Source organism: Haplochromis burtoni, unplaced genomic scaffold (genome assembly GCF_018398535.1).
Source record: "Haplochromis burtoni strain Fernald_Lab_line unplaced genomic scaffold, NCSU_Asbu1 Contig_19, whole genome shotgun sequence".
Lineage (NCBI taxonomy): Eukaryota > Metazoa > Chordata > Actinopteri > Cichliformes > Cichlidae > Haplochromis > Haplochromis burtoni.
Window position 1 is genome coordinate 2041850 of NW_024582380.1, and position 25682 is coordinate 2067531.

General features: G+C 41.5%; 1 protein-coding gene across 5 annotated transcripts in view; it reads right to left on the reverse strand.

Annotated features, from left to right (window-relative positions):
- The window catches only part of tenm2a (teneurin transmembrane protein 2a), a 221406-nt gene that overhangs the window by 110737 nt on the left and 84987 nt on the right, over window positions 1-25682 (reverse strand). The window lies entirely within an intron of this gene.

Sequence of the window (25682 nt, forward strand, 5' to 3'; positions counted from 1 at the left end):
CTACTCCAGGGGACCACTGTCAGCCCCATTTTCTATTTCTTCATGGAACATTCTCACACGCCATTCATCATCCTCAACGAGTCACGTCGTGACTTGTGCACAATGTGCCGCTGCGGCACCCTGGCGTGTGCACACTCCAGTTGATATGTGGGGGCATGTACACACATGTTCGCACATATGTATGCGGAGAACAAGAGCCGCGCGCACGCGTGCAGGTACTCTCCCTCAGCACCCACGGTAGCAGGTGCTGAGAGTCGATTTACGGCGGGAAAAGGAAGGGGTGGCAATTGGGGTGGCGGCGGAAGAGGGTAGAAGGGAGGGGTATGGGGGGGTGGGTTGTGGTTATGACTTCATCATATTAAAGTTGAGAGCGCAGCCTGGGTAGAATCGGAGGGGGTGCAGGAGGAGATGCTGGATTTTTAGATGAGGTTCACGTCGATTTGTCATGATAAAGAAAAAAAACATCTGAGAGAGAAACAAATTGCTTTTTTGACAACACCTTGTAATACTCCATCATGCACACACACACACCTTGTGGCACACAGGTCACACACATCCACACTCACAACGACAAGCGACCACACAATACAGCTAGCAACACACAACACACACCCCTGCGCATATACACATGTTCGTACATACGCGCGCAAACACAAAGCAATGCATTTTCCTCAAGCTGGCTATTTATCAATGCCATTCAGCATCATTATACCTGGCATATCTGTATAACCATATATATCAGGTGTATACATGTATGAGAGCTACACGCACAATTTCCCCACTCAGTGTGAATTGCTCACTGGAGAGGCCGTTCAACCTGTAGTTGAAGTATAGAGGACACAAGGCTGTGCGGAGAGGATGTAAAGAGAAGCAGACGTATGTGTTAAAGAAAAGAATATGCAAAGGTCACACAGGCAAAGGTGAGCAAGGCTCATGTAACTGCATGAGCTGAAGCGAAACCTGTGCAGCCTTTATGCAGATTTATATTCCTTCTTTCCTTTTCGTCATCTCACTATTACACTCACAGGTTAATACGGGGTTTCTAGAGCTCAAACTAGGCAGTCTAAATGGAAACCTGTCAATTTATATATTCCTAGCAGGTCATTGAGTACTTTTTTCCCCTTTTCGTGCTCTCTATTCAACACTTGGTTTCTTTCTTCCCTCAGTGACACTTTTTGTTCTTTCTTCCTTACTTTGCTACCATCCACCTACCTTCTCGTTTCTCCCACTACTACCCGCCTCATGAACTGAAACACCAGGGGATAGTGGGTGAAGAGGAGGGGAGAGGGCAGGTCTGCTGTAAGGTGCCCCATGGGTTGAACATGGTCATTTGTCATGAGGCTGAAAGCTTAAGAAAAGACTAGTTAACCTTTACAGCTGATTCCCGCGAGACGGGAAAGAACACAGCCAGGCAAAACACCTCCAGGAGAAGGCGGAGCGTACATGCATGTGTATACACACGCACACACACACACGTGCACAGACGCATGCATGAATGGCGCTTGTGGCATAGTCTCCAGAAATCGATATCTACGGGAAGCAAGAGAGGTTACCGTTTTTACACCACCACACCACCCTCCCCGACTCGCTTTTCCCTCGGCATAAAGACTCAGTGTCTCCGTGGTCCTTTTCCTTCCTCCTTCATCCCACCACCCCCCAATCCTTCTCATCCCCACACCCTGCCAGAGTAATTAATCACCTTGTGCTAATGAGCTATTAACTAATGACAGATTGACATGTCGCTGCCTGTGTGCGCATGTCTGAGTGTGTCTGTGGAGGCATGTGTGAGTGTTGCCAGAGCCACCCTCGGCACACTAATGTGATTAATAAGGTTAAGCTCTTATTACTGAGGGAGCAACAAAAAAGGAGTACACACACACATACACACACATGCACCGGTGCACACAAAGGCCAACATGCATGCACAAAAATACAAAAGTGACAAATTTCTTTCATGCACAGGGCAAAGAATGACTAGTGTCAGGCTGCTTCAAAGTATAAATAAAACTAGGGCACAGAAGAAAAGAAAAGACATCGAACGCTACCTTTCACCATATATTCTCATTACCCAGAGGCTGACTCTGCTATACACAATCACATCTCAGGGAAAAAGAGGGAAGCATTCCAGTAAAGCACTTCACTACAATTGAGTTACAACTGCCTAAAAAAAAAAGAAAGAAAAAAAACCCATAAAAAAACTTACAAGTCTTCTTGTGTCTTTGTCAACATTTTCAGTCACTTGTCAACATTTTTACAACGATTCAGTCGACCACTCATAGGTGCCCAATTGTTGGTTTGCTGCTGCTGACACATACCAACACAGGCACACATGCCTCCTATCACGTTAAGCCTGGTTTCAGCACCACGGACAGCTACACAAAGGCGGCGCTTTATGAACACATTTCAAGAGTCCCTGAAACAGCGTCCTTTGGCGTTTTGGTGCACAGCGAGAGACTCCTTCTTTGTAATAACACTCACATCCTAATATGTGTACCGAACGCACCGAACAATTACCGTGCCAAACAGACACACTATATCAAACCGTAACGCAAATAGGAAGGTATTGCTTGAGACAGGTAGTTACGCCTGAAGAAGTCACTACCTGGAGCCTGTTTAATCGGATGTATTGGACTGTAATGTCTCTGCACTCCAATTCTAAGAGAAATGTAGTTACAGCAAGATCATTTGATACTCAAGAGGATCCTTGCACTACATAATAGCGAGTCTAACTCAGCTACATGTGAGTGCATAGCATGTAAGCGTGTATGTGCGTGTGGTAGCACATGTACTGTACTGTATGTGTGTCTGTGACCTAACAGTGCGTCCCCCTGGAGAAGTTTTGGCGCATACCGAGACTCATTTGCATTCTCGCAGCTCTCTCATTTTTTTCCGTGGCTTTAGAAGTGAACAGCTGCTTAATGGTCATAGCTCTTCAGAGACGGGACATTGGGAAGCGCAGAGGGGGTTAGCCAGGGTTTCTGCGCTGCCAAACGCACAACTACACGGGGTGGAGACACACACAAAGGCACATACACGTGCGCGCTTGGAGCACACACCAGGTAAATCCTGGTTTAGCTATGGCTCTGAGAGTGAGATGTGACCATTTAGCAGATGTTTTCCTTCCCAATAGTGGCTTTGGAGGCTTTCCACACTGTTGAATTTAACTACAATGGAAGACAAACCAAGATGCACGCGCATTACACTTGAGCTGATGTGACAACAACAGAGAGAAATCCTTTGCTCAGTATGGCTAAAACAACACTGGTACGTGTATGTTAACAGTAAGCGCCGAGCTGGTATAGCTGCATGTTCCAAGCAAGTGATAGCAGCATAATACCTTTTCTGTAATCCACTGAAATCACTTAAATCTGGATTTTTATTGGATGGATGGCTGGACGGTGCAGTGGAGGATGGTTGTAAAACCTGATTTAAAAAGCAAAAGAGGGGATTGTCAGTGGATGTTTTTAGGGGGGCGAGGGGAGGTTGAGTGCTTTCTCTATTTTTTTTTTCCATGGCGCACGCAAACTTAAACCCCGTGCCACAGACACAGTGACACACATTCGAGCAAGACTACATGAAATGGCCTTCATCTCCATGCGCATTTGACTGCTTCGCTTGCCGACACACACACATGGGTTGTGTTTCATGAGATGCCAAAAGAAGGGATTTGGTGAAGTGAGAGAAGGTTATCACCTCACAGCTGGAAGTGCGGAGAGCCGTTCTGGTTCCACGGCGCTCTTCTCAGCGGGAAGCCTTGTGTTTTGACCTTTACGTGTTAGAAATTACTCAAAATTGTCAAGAGCATGTCAATGAAGCATACCAATATATAAAAAAAGGCAAATGAATGATTGGGTTGGCAGGGTTATTGACCTCACAGATCATAATTTAGTTACCAGACCTAAAAATAAATCCAAGAACAAAATGTTGAAATATATTTGATCTAATATTACAAAATGAAAGGTAGCTGTTTTGTCTTAATTGAGACAAAAACAACAGGAACTTGTTGAGGATGATAAATGCAAAATATGTCTATTTTTAAAATGACCACCTCTTGGCAAATCCATATTCAGTTCAGTTTTATTTATATGGCCTCAAATTACAACAAGAGTCACCTCGAGGTGCTTTATGTTGTGAGCTAAAGGCTGCATAATAACAGAGATAATACCCCATGAATCAGATGACTACCTATGAGCAAGCATTTGGTGAGAGTGGGGAGGAAAAATCTCCCTTTTAACAGGAATTCTCCTGCCGAAACAGATTCAGAGACGGGAGGCTCTCTGTTGTGAATGGTTGGGGTGAGGTGGGAAAGACAGGACAAAAGACACATTGCAGAGGAAAATGTATTAATCACTAATGATTAAATGTAAAGTGATGTATAAACACAGAGAGTGAAAAGAGGTGAGTGAAGAAGAAACACTCAGTGCATCATTCGAATTCCACAGCAGCCTAGGCCTATTACAAAGTAACTAAGGGAGGGTTCAGGGTCACCTGATCAAGCTTTAACTGTAAGGTTTGTCAAAAAGGAAAGTTTTGAGTCGAATCTTAAAAGTAGATTGTGTATATGAAGACTAACTGACCCTCCTGGGCCTAACATACCAGACATGGTCCCAGTGAAAGCCAAATATTATTTACTTAAAATATGGTAAAATAAAATGTATTTAAACATGCTGAGTTTTTGTTACTTGTATTAACAGACTTTTTTTTTAAAACAATCCCCCCAAACTCCTTAAGTCTTAAGTATACTTAAGACTTTTCTTTTAATATTTTTTTAATCGTTTTGCAGATCTTTCACAAAGTCAGTACATTATCTATATTTATATAGAAAGACACTATGATTGGTATAATAAAAATATTTGGTTGGCAGGTGTTCTGTCTGTAACCACACCGCCATTATTAGCACATCTGTTGCCCATCTGTTCCTCCTGCTATTATCCGGTGCTACTTGGGACTAAATAGAAAGACAAGCTAGTATGTAAAGTATATAATTTATTATTGGACTAAAAGTTTGAGCAAAAACTTAACAGGTAACTAAAAGTAATTGATAGGCAGCAGAAAATAAGCAAATGTAATGTGATGGTCATAAAGCGAATGAATGGTTCAAGTTCGCTGCTAAAAGTGTGATCGCCAGTTTAAAAGAAAACCAATAAAATACAATAGACGGCTAAAATGATTTGATTTTATTCTAAGGAATTAAAGTGCTTACAATACATGGGTAAGACTGGTCACAAAGCTTAATGAAAAAAGCATCAGGATAAAAGTATTGGCTGAATGGCTGCAAAGTAGGCTAATAGGACAATTTAAGGACAAAATAAGATCTATTTAGAATGAATTCAACTGAACTCATCTGAGCATGAAAGGATTTAATGAAGATGGTTTTTTGGGTCTACCTGACTGGTCTGTGTTGTTTGTCAGATGTAAAAAAGAAAAAGAAAAAAGTTGATAAGATATGTAATAAAAAAACTCACCAAAACACAAGTGAGCTTGTTTGTCTCCTTGTTTAAAGGTAATTTTGTAGATACAATCTAGCTTTATTTTTCATCATTCATAACAATTCAGTTATTCTTGGCATTATTCTTCCTCTGACTTAAGCTCGTAAGGCAACATTTCTTTCAGGAAGTATCAATCCAGCCTCTTTCTCTGTGACTCACAAACAGGTAGAGATGTCTTAATCTGTGAGTAGCTCCTTAAAATAATCTAATGACCACCAACTTTTCTTCATTTCCTAGCCGCTATTATAACACACCGGCTTTAGCTTGTTGGTTGCACAGACTGTGATAAATGACTGGTTTCCTTGAGATGGATTGGAATATCTGTCAAGGTCTGCAATGTCTTTAGATTTTCATTTGTTTTTCTTCTTGTGTTTTTGCCTTCTACCCGTCCCCGTGTCTCCCCTCACTGCATTTTCTCTGCTTGCCTGTGTGTTTCATGTCCTCTTTTCTGTGGCTTCCCATTGTATTTTGAAGGTTATGTCCTGGCACGGCTTGCTGTTTCTACTTCCCGTGTTTGTTCTTTTTCTGCCCTCATTATTGTTTAATTTGGCTTACCAATGCCTTATTACCACTCTGAATATTTCAACAGTCACTTTGTCAAGTTATCAGCCTCTCCTCCTGCATCTTCCCTCATGTCTCATGAGTTTGTTTTTCCTATCATCTTTTTGGCTTTCCAGTACTTTTCCCGTTGGGCTTTTTAAAAATTCATTTTTATTTCGTTTTTGCTAGTCTTTTTTTACATTTCTTTTTTCTTGCAAACTACCTATCTGCTTCCTCAATAACATGCGCTTGACTGTTCAAGAACTCTCCCTTAAAAGAAAAACAACAATATCTCCTTCATGGGCTCAGCGTGACAATTTTCTCCTGATCTAAACATACAGCACCATGTTCAAAATAACAGCGGATGGATGAATGGAGTCAGACAGGGCCATTATGAGGATGCTTTTAAGTAGTTTCTGTTTGTCAATTTGTTTTAAACAAAGTGGCATACTATGTTCTTCTTCTTCTGTTATTGAGTCTGGCTGTGCATTTGCGGTCACCATCATGAAGTGCAGAATAAATTCTACACCGAACAGATGCCTCTGCAATGCTTCAAGGGTCTAAAATATTTATACAAGGCCATACATTAATGCAAAAGAACAAAAAAATAAATAAAAAATGAAAACAAACCCCCCACATATATCAAGTACATCTGATGAAGAGTTACAAGAATTTGTAGGATCCAGACAAAACAAGGGAGGGAGACAGGACAGCTCTAACATAGAGACAAATGACCTCCTAGCACCATGAACAGGGTGGGTATGAGCAGTACCGGGTTAAAAAAAAAATCAAAGTTTGTATCCAATGAATACAGAAGGCAAAATACACAAAGGTAGATGGTGAGAGCTAGACCAAACACAAGGATTGATGGCCTTGTAATTTCTTCTATTCTGCCTGCTAAAGATGATGAATCCCTCCACGAGGAATTTAATCAAACTCCAACAGTGTACACAGGTAGTGCTACAGCTAACCTTTCATGGTTAAGTAAACAGCGCGGTACAAACAAATACAAAGCTTACGCGTAACCTTATATGTGACGTGAAATAAAAATACACATAAATTCTCAAATTCTGGCCTCGATTCAAAGTCACGTTATCCAGCCATAAACAAACACTACAGTCCAGAATGCATGTGTGCATTTTCCTGCTGGAAAGTGTGTGTACGTGTCCTGTATTGGCTCTTTACTGTGTAGACTGAAGAGATTACAATACCCAAGCCTCATGGATCAATATTCACAAGCTATGGACATATGAATTGCTTGTGGCAATGTAAGGAAGACCACAAAACTTGTGCAAGGAAGAATAACCCTTGGGGTAGGGGAGGGGCGACATAACACTGTGTGTGTTTGTGTGTGTGTGAGCTTGTTGCCAGAGTCAGCTGTGCATGCTTAAAATAGTTATTGTTAGTCAATAAGCAATTTCTGTGTGAGAGGCTTCAATATACAGCCTTATTAATTCAATTACAGCAGTCGGCCTTGACTCAACAGTAAAATATGCAGAAAAACAGAGAGTTGCAGAATGGAGCGAAAGCAAGAAAAGGGGGTAAGAGGAGAGAAGAAGCAGGTGAGTTTGGGGGTTTCTGTCATTATGATGGATAGATCAAGCGAACAGGGGCTCCCACAAGGAGGGATATAAAAATAGGCGAGCACCTCTCTCTTGCCGGTGCTCCACTCTGCCCATTTATCGAATCACAAGTCTCCTCGTTTTGTGATTCCCTTTCTTTTCACCTCCGACTGCCGTGGCCTTGCGCTTCCCCTCTCAAAACTATTCTTCTTCACTGGTTTCTCCCAGCATCCTCCTCCCCTCCTTCCTTCTCTGCTCATTGACGTGACTGCTTACCCCCGCATCCAGCACAGACAAAACACAAAACCAATCCATCCCACTGGGTTTCTTCTTCATCACACTCAGCCAGAAAGGTTTTTTTTTTTACTGATCCCAGATGACACACTAATTCAGTACCCACAATTTTTCCCCTTCTTTTTTTTTTTCTTATGAAAAACCTATATTTACACCCAGGGATTGCTTAGAGACTCTTCTGTCCTTTTATCTCAGTTGCCTTTCCCTGCTTTGTATTCATGCTGCTATACAGATTCAACACATTCAAACTAGTGGTCTATGAGGGATACTAATGGAAGTCGTTCAGAGCACCACTTATTGTCCTGTGTGTCTCAAATGCTCAACAAACCAAACAGCGCTGAGACCGCTAAGGAGAGAATAGAAACAGTCCTCTGCTGCTTCCCCCCCAAGTTTTCACCCAAGTCTCACTTCCATTCTTCTTCTGTCCTCCCCAATCTCTATCACTTTCTCACTCATTAACCACACCCCCACTGCCATCCCTCCATTCCTCTTCCTCGCTCTCTGGAGAGGAAAAACAAACAGCTGTCAGGGTCAGGCTCGCAGATGAATTCCAAATGACTTTGAAGGGCAGAGGGGCCGACCAACTTTCTCTAGAGGAGAAGCTGGTTACAAACATGCACGCAAACAGCATAGAATAAATATGGTCCATTCATCGAATCCCCCACCCCCAATACCACACTCACAGAAGCAGAGTGCTGCTACTCCTTGAATCAATACTGTGTCTTAAGTCGGCCTGCTGTCAAGGTAAAGGGAGCTTGTGTGTGTAAAATGGATCTGTGGGTGGTTAAACACACACACACACACACACACACACGCATATGCTGAAGTGTGTCAGTGAGAGTGTGTACACAAGTGGCCAAAGCTTGCTCCCATGTGATGACACAGATATTGTAAATCTCGATAAACATAGAGGCATTGAGCACAGGTTTGCTCACTTCCTCTTTGATTTATTTCACAAGTCCTCCTTCAAACTTTCTAAAGACGCAAGAAGTCAATGTCTCCTTCACCAGCTTGCCACCCATGGCTCCATTTGCAGCTCTCGCTGGGTCAAGATGAGCCGATGAATCATTTTTCATCTTATCAATCATATCTATGCGGTACCTCTCCATCTTGTCTGTTGAGTCCACTCTCTATCACTGTCTGTTACCATTCATCCATCATGAATAAAGGAGACCTTTGAATTATTCAGTGGTGCTAAGCAAAGGTTTAATCAAGGCATTAGCTCCATTCTTAATTCTTTCATGATGTTTTCTCACTGGTAGTGTCCTCTGAAGGACCTCAAAGGTCACAGGCCCCCGGGATTCTGTTTGCTTGACCAGGATCATGGAAAACATGGTTACCTTTTTCCTTGATCTATACCCTGGTCACACTGACTGATTACAACAAAACAAAAGTTAATAAACAGAGTTATATGGACAGATTTGTCCATGTAACCCTTTGATCCACAAGGGGTCCAGTCATTTTCAAGACACAACCAGCTAGGCCTCTATGTAAGACTGCTGCTCCTCCCTGAGTTTGGTTCTGCTGGAGGTTTCTTCCTGTTAAAAGTGAGTTTTTCATTTCTACTGTCGCCACGTTCTTGCTTAGAGTGGGTTATCTGATTGTTGAAGTAATCTAAAACCCACTATACCCACTTTTTACCTAAACCAAACAACTTTTTCCAAAAGTCAAATGTGTCATGTTAGGAAGAGTGACCATGTAAAACCAACTCAAAACATTTACTGCAGCTTGTTTGATCAAACTACTAGAAAGGATAGTGTTAGTTTAAACTGACTGTACCAACTGCATGTTGCCTTGTTATGGGTGCATCTGAAATTATTATTATTATTTTATTTCTTACCCATCTGTATATATTGAATAAGAGCCTCACTACAATGCAATGTATGTATGCTTACTATATGCTAATTTGTTTGCTATAAATAAAACCACGATGGTTGATTAGATTCAGTGTTAAAATGAAAAAAATGAGAGAGTAATAATTTTTCCAGCCACACATGTAACTTGTACTCATGTCTCACAGGTTTCAACACTGGCTGACGAAATTTAATTCAAGACTTTTTAGCACTCGGGTATACGTCTGTGTGTATGTGCCTGCTCGTGTGTGCGTATTAGTCCTTCCAAGTCTTTGAGTTTTGGCAGCAAGATCAGAGGAAATGTGTGTTGTTGTGTTTGCGAGTGTGCGTTCGTGATTTTGTGTGTGTGTGTCACAGAGAGAGAGAGAGAGAAAGAGAGAGCGAGTAGGCATGAAAGTGAGATTCTGCTCTGAGACGTTTGATGTCGAAGAACAGCGTCTGCTGTCTGTCTGCCAACTGCCAACCCTCTATCACCGTCCCAACACATGGCCTCCGCAAAGTGTGTGCATGCGAATGCGTGTGTGTGCGCAAGTGGCCTGATTAGGCGGGGACTTGGCGATGTGACACTGTTACAGAGCTAGTTAGACTCATAACGTGCACCTCACTGTGTCACAGTGTTAATGTGTGGGCCTGAGAACGCAAAATAGGATTTCGTTTTGAATCACATGACAGAGATGGAGGAAGAGGTGCGTGTGTGTGTGTGTTTGTGGGCGTACTGGAAAGGGTGAGTAATCTGTCACATTTTATACCTCTCATCTTTCACCAGTGATCTTTGGATGGCTCCTTAACATACAGAGTCAAGTATACTTAAGCCTAATTGTTAATGTTGTGTATGTGTGGCTCTGTGCATGCATATGCTGTATGTTTATGAACATTTCTTTGGATCGTGTTTGTCCATGTGTGTGTAGACTGTGTCGCAACACTTTGAGAAATACTGCAAAAGCTATTCCAACATGTCTGCAATTACAGACAAGCAAATCCTGTTTTTAACTTTAACTCCAACTTTGTCCAACTAAGGTTAAAAGAGTACAAAATACGCTTGCGAAACAAAGAAAAAGAAATTAAAAAAAAACAGCAAATGAGACATACCGCTTGCTATATTTGGCCTCAGAAGGCCAAGGGATCCCTTTATGACGAGTTTTACTTTGCTAAGAAGCAAAAACAGAAAAGATCCGAAAACGTCTGAAGAACTGAAAGCCGGGGGAACAAAAAACATTAAAAGGGAGATGGAGAAGAAAGGAGAAAAATGAGATCTGTTTAAAAAAAAAAAAAAGTCAAACACTTGTCTTGACTCACACTAGCAGACGTGCGTGCCTACGCAAACTTAAGCACAAACAAACAAAATAAAAACAGTGATTGAGGTACTAACAGATGCGCGCGTACAAAAACCCCCAAAACGTACTGAAACATTGGCAGAGCAAAGGGCTCAAAGATCAGGTGAATCTACAGAGCAAAAGACACATGGGTCTTTCTTTTGCACCCTTCTTGACATTTTCACTCTGATAGGGCCAGATATAGCTCTCCTGCCTCCTCACAGCTCACAAACACGCACACTGTGAGAATGAATAGTTCAAGATCGAGGGGGAGTGAGTTATTTTGGAGGAAAAAAACAGAACAGAATATGGTAACAAGAAAAAAAAGAAAGCGAACACTGGAGAAGCGATGGAAACGTCTTGTGGCAACAGACAAATAAGTGGTGCTACTGGAGTGATCCCGGCACCTCGTGTCGGCTACATTGATGAGGAAATTCACAATGCTGAAAGGCTTGAGAAATTGAAGAAGAAAAAGCAGAATGAGATGGGGCCTAGAATCAAAAGTAAGAAAAATCAATACAGAGGCTCGAGACAAGATACAAAAGGACTTGAGACTGAAAACTGGTTTACACTGAATAGATAAAGACGTGGAATTTTCTCAATGCTTTGTGCCCTTTGTGTGATACTTGCGCTTGCAATGTCGTGTCTCTATTGTCTTTGGATAGAAACATAGAGGCAAGAGCGCTCCACCGATCTGCAATTAGTCAATTCATTTTTAATAGGTTCTGAGGGCTGTGTTGCATTAATTACGCCCAGGGGTGACAGGAGCATAATAATATTGATCGGTTTGGATGATTCCGATTTAGTCTTTTAGTTGCCAAGGTGTGGGGTGAAAGTTACCTGATGACTGCAGCTGCATACGTAATGTGTCAATATCATCAATTCTGGCCAGTGCTGGGTCACGTGTTAACCTAAGACTGCCTTAGAAATTTGATTAATTTCGCAGTTTGTCTCTACATCTGTCTGTTTTTTGTGAGCATTATCATATGACAGCTCTTGTAGCCTACTTTTGTTTATAATACTATGTGGTTAGGTTCAGGAAAACATGCTTGGGGGGAAAATAGCAGATGGCATAATGGACTTGTATGTATATTGCACCTCAAAACATCTTCTACTACAAGTCTCACTCACCCAGTCAGTCAGCACTTTTTGTCTAACATTGCTTCGACATGCAGAGGTGATGACCTGGGGTTTGATACGCCAACCTTCCAATTGGTGGACGACTTGTTCCACTACTTGACTCGCAGCCACCAGACTTCAGGGTACTCAAACTTCTTTTGACTGCCTTGACTCCCTTGCAAGGGGTCATGACACTGGATAATCATCCTGATGGTTCCAATCTCAGTTTCGGGGATCTATCACATGCCAGGCAAATGTACTAAACAAGGGCTGCCATTGTTCTTAAGTATATGATGGTAAAGCGTCCAGATTTAGGATATATGTGCAATAAGTTGGGAGTAAGACCCATCTCACCATTGCAATTACCCACTGAGTACTGGCACTCATGCCAAAGGACACCTTGTGTGTACCTCTCAAACATGAGCAGTTTTGCCAGAATCTGGAAATGAAAATAGGTGTTTTCTTTCCATCCTGACATAATGTGGTTCTCTCATTTCCAAAGATCTACTGTTAATTGACGATTAAACAATTTTATCAGATCTTTTATAGATGTTTATCATCACTTAACATTTTAATTAAAACCCACTGCTGTTAAATGACCCACAGCTACAACAGATTTACAGTTCTGAATTGGTACAAGAAGAACAATTAGTATCATAAACTTTAGATTTAAGATCTTAAGACACTTGTCAGATGATACTTGTTGCAGTTAAACGACTCTGTGTTTGAGAAAAACAACTAATGGTTTTCTATGGCACTTTAATACTGTTTCTGTGAAATGAGCAGTGCCAGTGTGGAAGTATAATGGCAGGAAGGTTTGAACAGGATTTGGACTGCCTCTCTCTTTTAATCCCTAGCATATGCTCTCAACCAACAACAGCATTTTAGTGATGTCGTAATCCTGCAAAATGTTGCTGAAATAGATACAAAGCTGCTGTTTGTTTTAATTTAAAGCAGATCTGTTGGCATTGACCGCTGATGGTTGCTACTACTGAGGCGGCTGTGTTTTGTGCACACGCTTACAACCTTCGGCATCAAGATATAGTTTTACAGTATTTTAATTCATACCAATTTTTTAAAACATCCCTCTGCAACTGATCTCAAGAATAAGCGTATGTAGGATACTGTAACGGATATCAGCAACTTGCTGTTGTCTCCTAAAATAGATAGTTATGACTTTGCAAAGGGACCACTGGGGACAATGGATGGGGTAGTCTAGAGTGACCCATTGATTACGTACAAAGGTGACCGTGGTGCACTATCGATTGCAACTGGGCAGGACAGACATACTCCTGCATAAACTGGACAAAGCTTCCAATTTGACAAAATGGAGAAAAGAGAGGAGATGAAGACAGACTGAACACTTCTCCTAGGTTTTTTTTTCTTTTGTAAAGTCAAGACATTATGAAAATGGCAGCTGATGAGAATCCAAATAGTCATATTTCTCTGTTCTCTGGGCTTTCGCCTGACTGCTTGCCTGTACAACTGATACTTGGCTTTGCCATGGAAAGGGCTCAAAAAGGAAGATTTGGGACCAGCTGAGATACCAGGCTGTCTCCATCCCCGTTTATGGAGATGGAGGATAAAGTCAGATACTTGTCTGATGATTAGCCAGCGCTGAGTATTAAGTGGCAAAACAAAGAAGACTTGCACAATTAGAGGTTAGCGACTCGAATATAGATCTATTCATCTCGTCTCTTTCCTCCCATTTGACTCGCCGTGAAACAAAGCCAACCTATTAAAGCAAGTATTGAGTGGAGAAGAAATGGTTTTAACAGAAATATTGACATTACCACTGCCTGCTTGTTTCTGCTGAGCAGGGCGCTTTTAATCGGAGTCTGTTTCTTTGTTTGGTATCCATACAATAACTGAGCACAGTGTTTAGGTTTTATGAATGCAACAAATTCATGAGGAAGGATGGTCTGTGCCTCGTGTTTAAAACCAGTGAATTACTATATATGTGTTATATGTGACACAACTGATGGGTACATCTTTTCATCACAGTGGTGCTTGTTGGATAGTGTAACTGAGATATCGTAAGGTTTATTCACACTTTAATTTACCACTACAGCACTAGTGGCAATGAGAGAAAATAACTGTCCAATCAGAGATAATTACCTAAATTTGCTACTGTAATGCCTAACACCCTCGCAAGCATCAGGCTCATAAGAGGAACCTGCTACTTCAAGTCTGTATGTGTGAAACAGTCATCGACAGTAATCATCAATAGCGAGAGCACCTCTTTAATCTTAATCTAGCAATGACGTTCCATAGGTGGGTGCATGTGTGCTATAGGTGTCTCTTATTAAAAATGTTGCTCTTTGCTGCCAGACTGTACCTGCCTTTTTATCAGGTAATCTCCCACTCCTTCTCTTTCACACATAAACAAACACTGGCCGGCAGAGACCTGCAAGGTAACGCCATTGCATGCCTCGCCATGCTGTGTGATGCCCCGCGGTGCTGCGCTCCATTCGGTGAGGCAGCATGAAGCACAAATCAATATGGATTAAAACTCTGTAAGGCGCTATCTACTCACCTCCTCGCACTACATACAGAAGGGAAACGTGTGCACTTAGTATGCCAGATTGCTGAATTTCCCCCCTTTTAAATCAGAGAGGAAAAGTGAAGAGTTTGAGATAAGCTAGCTGTAAAGTAAGGGTTACCCTGACGATGAAGAAAAGCACCTGTGCTGCGTCCAGCTCACGACACCCGTGGTTCATATCCATCATGCTGCTTAGAGGGCAGCATGATGGGGGGGCTGGAATCAGCACCTCATTCCACCTGCCACACCTAGACTGAGCGTCGCACACGAGGACTCACACATGCACACGGAGTGACAGCCCTGGTGGTAGGCCTCAACCCCCATAGCAATGGTGGGCCTCCCACAGTGCACTGCAGGACACCAGAGATTATCCCGACACTTGCAGACAGTCACAGAATGTTAATCCTCAGCCATCTCTTCTACTGTGCTGTTAAATCTGGATCTTACTCTCAATTGCTCCTCCTACAAATCTCCCTTCTTTCTTTATCCATCACTCACCACATCCTCTCCCCCACAATCCACTAGAATCTTCCTCAAATTCCCTGCTCTAACCCCTTCCTACCGCCTGTTTTTAACTCCATCCTCTCCTCCCCTAAAATCTCTTGATCCCTGTTTTCTACTCGAGAGCGACAAGGCATCATCCCCATTTTTCTCTTATCCTTTCTCTCCGCTCCCAGCCCAGCCCTCGCTATCAGCCCCGCATTGATCTTCTCATCCCCAAGAACACAAAACACCAATCAGCCTGTCATAATCACTCTGTTGGAAGAGGAAGCTCTGAACGCCAAGCGCAGCTGCTACGTGTTGAATTAGAGAAAGCAGAAATGCTAACGCTGCAGCTCATAGTAGTATGGGTTGTTTTTGTTGTTGTTGCTTGAACATTTTACTGGATGCGTTCTATTTTTAAATATGCAGAAAAGGGAATTCGAAGGTTTATTAACTACACTGTTGATTCCATTCTGCTAATGATAATACTGATTCTCATTCCTTTTTTATTTGTATCCTGGAACAATAAAGCGACAGCTGCCGGGACTGTTCATTTAAAAAATTACAGAGGAACAACCTCTGAATGGTATCTGGTCTCCCGCAGCTTCCCTTCTTATTCACTGCGATTTGACTCATAAAAATTGCCCTCTACAGCTTGTACTTTTTTTTAACTACTCGTCCCAAAGGATTTTTCATCAGGACACTGTGTCTGCTAACTTCCAAACAATAAATGCAGTTTACGATCTGTCAGCAGTCTCCAGCCCGTTAACTTCCTCATACTGCTGTTGTCATGCAAAACACATGCAAACTTCTTGTCTTCATATACGTCAGCAACTTTCCACCACTGGTGATGTTGAAGAGTCAATAAAAGTAAGGTTGAAATGTTTTCTGTGATGCACTTAGATCTTAATTAAACATTAAGAAATACAATCACGGTGAAAAGAAAAGGCTCGCTCTTTCCCTTCTAAGGTTTGATGGGTCAAACAACAAATCCACAAGCTACATCTCATACTCTAGAGGCATCAGTTAGCATGTTAAATTTGATAACAGTACAAAATCAGAAAAAGGCTGAACAAGTATTGTGGCTTGTTTGGGAGGACTGCCAGAAGAAAGACTCATCTCTCTAATGAGAACATGGCAGCGCAAGTTTGCAAAGTTACAGCTGAACATACATGAAGATGTTTCGCAATAATGCAACGCCGTGTTTGGAGCAAACCAAACACAGCATCAACGCCTGATATCAACTGTCAGGCACGGTGGTGGAGGGGTAATGATTTGGACTTGTTTTGCAGCCACAGCATCTCGGTACCTTGCGGCCACTGAGTCGACCATGATCTCCTCTGTATGAAATTTGACAGCGAAAGCTTGGCTGAAACTGAGTCCCATAACAGGACAACGATTCCAGGCACAGCAGCAAATCCACAATAGAACGTGTCAAAAAGGAAAGACTAATGCTGTTGTTAAAGTTGAGACGAGTGGGCCAGAATTCCTCCACAGCAACGTGAGAGACTGATAAAGTCATACAGAAAATTGTTACTTCAAGTCAGAACCACATTACTTTTTCTTCTATCCAGATACATAAAACCTAAGTAATGCAAGAGTGCATACTTTCTTCTTACAATGACTGTACTGTCAATCTGTAAAATGTATCCTTAAATTATTTACACATATTATAGTTTGTAATTAACTCACTCTTCCATATTGTTCTAGAGTGCCCTAATCACAAGACCCTAGGGTCATCCACACTTCAACCGGTGGTGACATTAACCAACGCTGTGACATTTTTTTTCTGTCTTTTTAGTCGCTTCTCATCTCACAGCTTCATGTATTATGCAAATATTCAACAAACAAAATAGTTACATGATTCAGCGACGTCTGAGAGCAGAATAAAGCATCAAAAGCACACTAGAGATGTCTTTTGTTAATGGTTACTTTTTTAACACTGTATGGCAGTTCAAAATGTTCTGATGCTGTTCGTTTCTGTTTCTGTGACAAGCTGCAAGCTTTCTGCTAGTTTACCATCTAAAGTATCTGTTTTCACAAATAATATATTATTAGAAGTTACTGATATCACACTATTTAACCAACTGGAAGGGCTTTTTACACTGTGTGACGCTGTCTGAGAAGAAAGATGGCTGTCGTCAAAGGAACGCGGTCAGCTCTGAGGTCATCAATCCAGAACAGCGATCCTAGATCGCGCTGTGAGAAATGTTTGGAGCTTTGGCGACTACAGTGAGCCTGCAGCAAAACCGAGGCGGTGTCAGAAACATAGGATTACACTCCCACAGCGTGGCTGCTGTTACAACCCACATGTACTAGCCAACAAATCGGTTTGTGATTGGTCAGTGTGACATTTTATATGTGCCATTTAAAGAAAAAAGCCTATATTGATTTAATAGCGTTATTGGAAGGAGACAGCCAAGGCTCTCTCACTCACTGTCATCACCCAAACAAAGCCACGCAGCCACTCTGAAACTATACACACATTAGACAAGAACATTAACAAGTGCACAGCAATTATTATCAAATTAGAATACAATGTTCTACTGGGACACCATCAGTCTGGTTTGGAGCAGCAGTGGGATGCTCAAAAGAAACTGTTTTCTTCACATCACTGAACCATGGAGTTATTTATGGTCATTAAACGGTTACAGTCACTGATCACCCCCTAACTAGATAAGAGGTCCATGCCCTGTTGGTAAGCCCTGGTTTTGTCCATAGAGTGATTGTGTTTTGTATGGAAAGTAAAGTCAAAATCAATGTGAATGTGGGAAGGAAACATCAAAAGGAAACCGACAGTGTTGCTTTAGTTCATCCCAAGCGAAATATCACCGTCTGGATCAAATTCATCTAATAATTTTGACTTATTTTCATTTATGCTAATACAGGGAAAGTCAGATCACCAAAGTGATTAAGGTTTATCGTCTGGGTACCACGAGATTTGTGAAAAATGTCCAAAATGGTCTGGCAGTATAAGGTTACTACTATTTCAGAAAGTGTTAGAACAGTGAAAAAACTTCTAAGCATATATAATAAATGTTAGACATATAGAAGTGAGTGTTAACAGATGAATAAGCAAAAACAAAACAAAACAAAACAAAAACAAGCAAGAGACACACACAACAAAAAGGCACAATAATTGTATAGGTCTTTTCAGGTCTAGTTATGTACCAATGCATGCTGAACATTGGAGCTCATATCAATATAACTGTTGAGAAGATTGATGATAGAGTAGCTTGTTGTCCTCTACAGTGACTGGTGGGGTTGTATATCATTCTTTGGACATCTGACATCTGTATGAATGATTTAGCCAGTAGACAGTTTGTCAGTTATTGGTTTCAGATTGTAGACGTTGATAAGGCTGTCATCTTCAAAGATGTGCATAAAGATAGTTGGCTGCTTTACACAATTAAGTATTTATACTCATATAGCATGTCGCTGAAGTTAAATTAATTTAAACAAGGAAATACATGATGAATAATTTTATTTTATAATTTGAATTCTTTCATTTTAAATATAAATTACATGGACCTTAAATGATATTTAAAGCCCATGGTGCTACTGAAGCGCTGAAACAGAGTTGAAATACACCGAAATGAAATACGGCTTTAATAATTGCAGAACTGGTGGTCGGAGAATGAGAGTTTTTTGATTTGTGCAGTTGTCAGGATTTGGCTGATGACCGTACTGTATGTTCTATATTAGTATCAGGGAGGAGCCGGCGATTTAGATGGGAACTTTCTCATCTTTTTTTTTCCATTTACCTAAATTGATATAGTTTCTTTTTTTATTGCTACCCACTCTCAAAGTAAATGCATGCGAATACAATAAAGCCGTTCCCACCTATTGTATTTCTTGTGCGCTATAAGGCAAATGCAATATACAGTTTTTTAAGATTTTAATTTCCAGAGAAGTCATGCTATTTACTCACCACAGAACACTGCGCAAAGCAAATAGTATATTTCTGACTTGCTTCCACGGACAGAAAGTAATAAAATAAGGCATTGAGGGAAATTATCATCAGCAAATATCAAAGGTAAAAACTTTGCTTCCATAAGGATTTAAACTGAGCCAGAAAAGCAAACTCTGTGAATTTATGAAGCAACAATTTTAACCTGAAAGTGTCAGTGTCACAGCCCTCCGTTATTTGTTTACTGTAAAAGTGTGGGTCAGAATATGTCAAGAAGATAAACCTTTACATGATTCGATTTAGATAATCTGCGCTCCAACATCTCCTCACGTCTTTGCTGCCACGTGAATGAATACCTTTGTATTGCCTTCAAGGTTGCGAACTTGAGAAAAATCCTGCTAAACGAACCATAATGGTATTAAATAAAAAATAACCTTCAACCTCTAACATAAAAAAATGTTTATTTTCCTTTTCTAATACGCACTCTGCTCTTACTCCTTTCTACCACTTCTTACTAATAAAAACAGATGAAAACTCTGCGGCCCAATAACGCGAGCATTAACACTAACCCACGCTCACAGAGACAAACAATCTCTGAAACAGGAGTAAATATGGCTGACTTTTCAATAGTGGAGGAGGAGAAAAAAAATGGACCCTCTGGGAAATTTTCTCTGATCAAGTGCAAAGAGATTAACCAGTTGGACGTGTGCTAATGAACAGAAGATCATAATGAGAGGCGCTCGTAAATGTAGATGAGGCATGTGAAGAAGAACAGTGGCTTCGTCTTGTATCAGATGAAACACAAGAGTAATGTACGGAAACCAATTATTTTACTGTTCCCTTTCTACCAAACATCCTGACACTGTCTAATGATGGACTGATGAAAATGTCAAGTCTTGATTTAAAGCGTGGATAGGAAAATAATGCTATAATAATTTCCAGCGGTAGCCAAGTTAGAAAATAGGATTACATAGGTTGCAGTGCCTATACACAGCAACTAATATACACTCCTCAAAAAAATTAAAGGAACACTTTTTAATCAGAGAATAGCATCAAATAAATTTAACTTCTGGGATATTGATCTGGTCATTTAAATAGCAGAGGGGGTTGTTAATCAGTTTCAGATGCTTTGGTGTCAACTCCTGCAGGATGGCACATCAATATGTTTGCTGTGTCGCCCAGCACCATGTCTAGAGCACCGAGGAGATTCCAGGAGACGTGCAGTTAGTCTAGGAGAGCTGGACTTGGTTGTAGAAGGTCCTTAACATATCAGCGGGACCGGTATCTGCTGTTTTTTTGAATGAGGAACAGGGTGAGCACTTTGAAAGCTACAAACCTGCAGCAGGACACGGCTGTGAATGCCTGATTAAAAAACAAACAGAAATAGACTTAATAAGGGTAGTCTGAGGAACCAACACCCTTCCTCTCGTGGACCTTGTGCTAACTGCCTGGCATGATTGAGCCAATTAGCATTTGCCATAGAATACTAGAATTGGCAGGTGCACTACTCGTGCCCTGTGCTTTTCACAGAAAGAAAATGTTATCCTGAGCACATGTGACAGACATGAAAGGGTCTGGAGATGCCGTGGAAAACGCTATGTTGCCTGTAACATTGTTCAACATGACTGCAAATAGGTATCAGGATGAAATCCTTGGACCCATTGTCAGACCCTATACTGATACAGTGGGTCCTGGGTTTCTCTTGGTCCACAACAATGCCCAGCCTCATGTGGCGAGAGTGTATAGGCAGTGGAGGATGAAGGAATTGATACCACTGCCTGGCTCCCATGCTTGCCAGACCAGAATCCAAAACGTTCCAATAATCCAGTACCTCAGAGACATGTTTTAGTCCATCCGGCGTGTTGCATCCTCAGACCATCCAGCAGCTCAGTGATGCCCTGCTCCAGATCTGGGAGGGGATCCTCCAGGACACCATCCAACGTCTCATGCATACAAGCACGTGGTCAAACTATTAAGTACTATTTTGAGTTGCTGTAATGAAACTTTGGTAAAATGGACTCGGGTTTTTTTTTACTTTGATTTTTGCAGTGCTTTTGAATTTTGCCCTCTGTAGTCTAATAATTTCCATTTCCATCAAACAATGTCACAGCGTTCTGTTCTTAACACATCATCGGGTCTATATCAGTGTAGATATTCAGCATGATATTTCTTTTCCCATTGACCCGATGTGTTTTCAGAGTGTTCCTGTGATTTGTTTGAACAATGCATACTACTACCAGTTAAATATCGTAGCACATCACATACAAGGGGATCTAAAATGGGTTCAATAATCACAAGGAGGCTACAGTCAGTTGTGACTTACTGATCACATAGTCTCCGAATGGATCGTCATCATCCTCATCATCCAGGTAAGCTGGAGCAGAAGTAATGGAAGAAAGAAAAGGCGAGAGAAAAGAAACAAACAAAAAAAAGATTGTGAAAAATCAAGAGAGAAAGCATGAGAAACAAACCAAAAACAAAACTGAAAGTGCTCAATACAATCAGGGAAACGAAAACAAAAACAAAGTGAATTTCAGTCTTCTAACCTCCGATCATCTGCCTTTTTTTATACTCATTCTTGTTCTCAGCCTGATACTTCCAGCCTTCATTAGGAGGCAAAGCGCTGACCATTAAACTACAAAAGTAGTTTCAGCACCACGCGGAGGAAAATATGATCACTCATAATTGACTAGAGAATTCTCAGCTTGCTCTCAGCGCTGCTTCTCACCGTTACACTCCTTTCCCCCCTCTTTCTCTAGGCAGGTTCTGACGATGGCATGAGAGCCCATTACGGCTCACTAAATTCCCTATTAGGATGGCAGCACAGTCGTCAGCAAGTTACAAGTCCAACACAAACGATATTTTACAATGTGTGTAACTTCTTTTTAAAAACTGATAATAATATTGTTACTATGAGTGGACCCTCACTGCCTGCTTACACCAGCAAGTTGGCACAATAACGCATATTTGACTGCTCTCTTTGTCAGCTGTATAGGAAAATCCCTCCCTCATCATCCTCTTTCCATTTATTCATCGTTTAGGTTTTCCTCTTCTTCTCTGCCTTTCTATCACTCCCGGTTCCCTTCCCTTAATGTGAGTTAGCATCCATCTACTGAAATCGATATCCCGGGGCTTTTATTAAACACTGCTCTTATGCATCAGTGTGTGTGTGTGTGTGTGTCTGTGGTGTGGACCTGCCTGCCCGTCTTTGTGCATGTGTATTATCAGGTCCAGGTCCAGCAATACCATACAGTCAGAAATGCTCGACAAGGACAGGGAAAATTTTTTATTCATCGCTTAATTTTGTGTGAGTGTGTGAGCACGTATGAGCACCATGTTGAATAGACCAATCATTATTGATCCTGACTGCGGGGCATATTTCAAACCCTTGGCTTAACCAGAGGACATACGCATGCAGATGCATGCTGCACGCGCGCGTGTGTGTCTATTACCACTTTTCTCATTCTGGCATGCACGGCGCTTAGTACATGGACAAAAAGTCCTTGAACCGCTGGGTGAAGTATGGAGGTGTACGCACACATACACATAGCATGCGCACGCTCTCAGTGGTGTGTATTTCTGAAAGCGAACTGTCAGTGCTGCTCTCACACACCATTCATCACAAGCTACTAATTCTGTTAGACCATTGTCGAGCCTTTCGCACCCCACGTTGCTCTCTGAAAACTCAATCAGAGGCTAATGCCCCCAACCCTCCCAACACACAAACACGCGTGCTCTCACTCTCAGTTTCTTACTCACACACACTCACAGAGACCCTGAGGGGACAGCAGTGGTCTTGGGGGACCCCACCAGCCCAACTCTATAAGTGTTGCTCGAATTTGATAGACAGGCGAGGCACGAACTGAGTTACTCGTGTTGAGAGTGGCTGCAGTGTAAATCTAACTGCTAACACCTGAAAGCAAGAAAAAGGTCTTACAGTCACTCTGTGGCATATAATTATAATCTGCGTTGCATAGTATAAAGCACTTTTTATTCAAAACGAAAATGATCATAATTAAACATTATCTTAATATCCTTGATTACAAGACAATCACTTGAGCGCCGTGACTGTCTAAGGTAAAAATTTTTAGAAAAATCCCTGTCAGCCGATTTGAATGCAGTTTGATTTACGGTTCACATTGTGGGGGAATATTAAAAAAAGAGGACAGCGCTGGTGCAGGCACTCTGCCACCTGTGCTAGTAGATTTGATTAGTTAATCAGAGGAATCACTTTGCCCAACTCTGCTTTTATAAAGCATAATTACAGCTCCAGCTACCAAGGAAATGAAAAAAAGAAAAGAACAAAAGGGAAAAAAAAGTTCTCAACTGCAGATGTTTTTAGAGACATTTGGAAAGTTTTGTTTCTGGTCTTTTCAAAAAAGAGAATTAACACTTTAGCATAATAAAAGCATCACAGCAAAGCTCCTTAATAAAAACAGAGTGAAGAAAGGCTCTGCGAGGAGGGGAATTAAGGCATTTGAGCAAGCCCAGATCGGGGGCAGGGTTAGTCAGAAAAGGCCAGACTAAATTTAGCGCCACCTTTTCATTCTCTAATTATGAGATTAATACATCCTGTCACATACGTCACAATACAACCTCATGATTTATTATCCAGTCAACCAGATGGAGAGATTGAGCCAGAGAAGGAAGGAGGAGGAGAGGGAGTTTGTCTGAAAACAGCTAATCAGCATGCATGTGTGATTTGGGCCGGTCCTCAACTGAGCGGCTAGTCTGTGTATATAAAGTTGGCAGGCGGGGTAAAGGCAAGATTTATTGATGGGAAACAATGCTGAAGTTGAATTTGATTCTGTATGTTTCCTTTAAATGGCTGCTGTATAATGAGAGGAAAACACAGAGGCACATGGACCACACACACAAACACACACAGAAGTATATGAGGAGCGCTGGACTATGGATTGTGGCCATAAAGTCTGGCCTGGGCTTCAGGTTTAAATCAATGTCAGAGCCTGATCTTATTTCATTTAATGCATGTTTTAATCATTCTCCCATCTGATCAATGCAGTTTGGATGTGACCATCAGGCACTGCTGTGGGAATTTACAAGCACTCCTGTTCTCCTGCCTGTGTTTCCAGACGGACGTTTTACGAGGCAGTGCACAGTGTGACAGTAAATCTCTTCCTCCACTTTGCCAAAATGAAATCTCCAAATGCTGCTCACTATGCCCATATTTGTTTGTCTCCCGCTAAAGAAACTTGCATTGGCTCTGCCAAGTCAACGTTCTAGTCTCTTTATTTTAATAGTGTCTGGAAGGGGCAATAAACGGGAAGTGTCTTTATTCAATAGTCGACAATAAAACTGGATGTAGGGAAACTTTGAAATCCCTGAGTTGCGTTTATGAAACTAATTTAACGGGCTTTGCATACTTCTCTGTAAAAGGAATTTACCAGTGAATGAAAACAAGCGAAAAACAAACCAGAAAATGAAAAATCCTCTCTTATGAACTGAGAGTTAGATTCAGGAAGCTGGTGTGACAGATACCAGAGCTCTGCAGGGGAAATGAATACACTCAAACTGCTCCTTAAGCGGTAACTTATTCACTTAACGGTCAATTCATCCTCATCAGTGGATGAAGCTCACAGAACAACATGTAAAATGTCAGTAGGAGGAGCTCGTAGCTATTTTGTATTGTTCATTTCCCATTTTTTGGATATACATAGATACTTAAAGGGAAATATATTTAGATTTCTTTAACCTACAGTTTCTGCAGACCCTTGACACCCATCCCCATATCAGCTCTGTCTATTTGTGTTAATCTCATCGATGCCTTTTGTGATGACAGCTACTATGTTCTTGCTGCTTTTGCTTTCCATGTATGGGTGTGGAATGGTGACAGGGCCTGTAAAACAGTCACACCAGCAGATATGCATTAACAAGCCACCTTATTAAGTGCACCTTGTCTAACCCTCCTTTTCCCTCAGAACTGCATTAATTCTTTGTCACATAAATTACTATTCATTTGAATACACTATTCTACATATTATATATTCACTATTATACAAACTATTAAACTCAAACTTGAGGGTTATTCAGCTGGAAGCAGTCATCAAAAGATAGCTACGCTGTGGTGATAAAGAGGTGGACATGGTCAGCAGTACTCATGCAGGTTCCAGCAAATAATTGATGCTCAGTTGGTACTAAGAAGCCCAACGTGTGCCAATAAATCGTCCCTCACACCATTAGACCACCTGCAGCCTGAACCATCAATACAGGGCAGGGTGGATCCATCCTGACAGTACTGCCTGAATGTTGCAGCAGAACAGGCAACTTCTAATGTCCAGTTTTGGTAAGCATTTTCAAAATATCAGTGTCCTGCTCTTAGTTGACAGAAGAGGAAACTCGTGTCATGTTCTCTGCTGCTCAAGATTACTGTGGCCTTCTTTTCAGCTCAAAGCAATCAGCTCAAAGTCACTTGTGACGAAGGCACCCGCGACACACAGCTTTGCAGGCAGTTGAATGTTTATTTATAATGTCTCCAGTGACTCCAGTTAGGCAGTTTTGCAGCCGCCTCTCTCTAGTGCAGTACACACAGCTCTGCTGTCAGGTCCCAGCATCCTAT